This window comes from Mirounga leonina, unplaced genomic scaffold, assembly GCF_011800145.1.
Source record: "Mirounga leonina isolate KUSES-001 unplaced genomic scaffold, KU_Mleo_1.0 Mir_177, whole genome shotgun sequence".
Lineage (NCBI taxonomy): Eukaryota > Metazoa > Chordata > Mammalia > Carnivora > Phocidae > Mirounga > Mirounga leonina.
This window is the reverse complement of record NW_023270459.1, coordinates 9,751,812-9,752,962: the sequence shown is the minus strand read 5'-3', so window position 1 is coordinate 9,752,962 and position 1,151 is coordinate 9,751,812.

Sequence of the window (1,151 nt, the reverse complement as noted above, 5' to 3'; positions counted from 1 at the left end):
ATTATCTATCAAGGCAGGTTGCTATCTTTAAAAAACAAATGTTGGCAAAGGGTGATTGGCAGCAAGCAAAAGGGCTCCTTCCAGTCTCTGAGGTGAGTGCCAACAGACTCCTCCCAACTGTTAATCATGGCATCTCCATTAGATCCCTAATGAGCCTTTGGGTCAGACAACTGAGGATGGCAGGACCAAAGTAAGAGGAGAAGCCCCTATATGCTTAATCAGCACATGGAGCCAAAATGGTCATTGTGTGATAGCAGGCAGCCACCAGGTTTATTTCTGTCAATTCTGCAATCTCCAGAGGGAAGAGCACAATGAATTCTGGTTTCTTTCTGCCTTCACAACTGTGCTTGTGAAATGAGAGGCTAGGCCCTCACTTCACCTCACTCTCCACTCATCTAGCTTACCTCCATTCCTCCCATACCAGCAGAGCACATGTTCACTCTGAGAAGAGAAAAATTCAGATAATGCAGCTCACTGAGCCTTACTAGGAGTTCACAGTCAGGTTTTGCCCACCTAGATTGCTGGTCAGAACTAATAGTTTGTAGTCCAAAGAGTGATAGGTTTCTTATACTACTAGTTTTGCTCATGTGATGTCTCAGACTAGAATTAACTATCTCAGCCAATTTGTATAAAGGTGTTCCTGTCACCTACATTTGACCTATGATCCTACCTGGACATGAAAGAACAAAGCTCTGATCTTGAATGAGAGCATCTCCTCTCCACCTGTCACCAAAAGATGGCCTTGGCAGTCACTTGGGAAATGTCTCTTTGGACTTGGGAGCAATGACCTCCAATAGCATTTTGGAATCTCATCCATCAATAACTAGAGGAAATTCTTTTTTTTTTTTTTTATTCTTATGTTAACCCCCATACATTACACCATTAGTTTTAGATGAAGTGTTCCATGATTCATTGTTTGTGCATAACACCCAGTGCTCCATGCAGAATGTGCCCTCCTCAATACCCATCACCAGGCTAATCCATCCTCCCACCCCCCTCCCCTCTAGAACCCTGTTTGTTTTTCAGAGTCCATCATCTCTCATGGTTCATCTACCCCTCCGATTTCCCCCGCTTCATTCTTCCCCTCCCACTACCTTCTTCTTCTTTTTTTTTTTCTTAACATATATTGCATTATTTGTTTCAGAGGTACA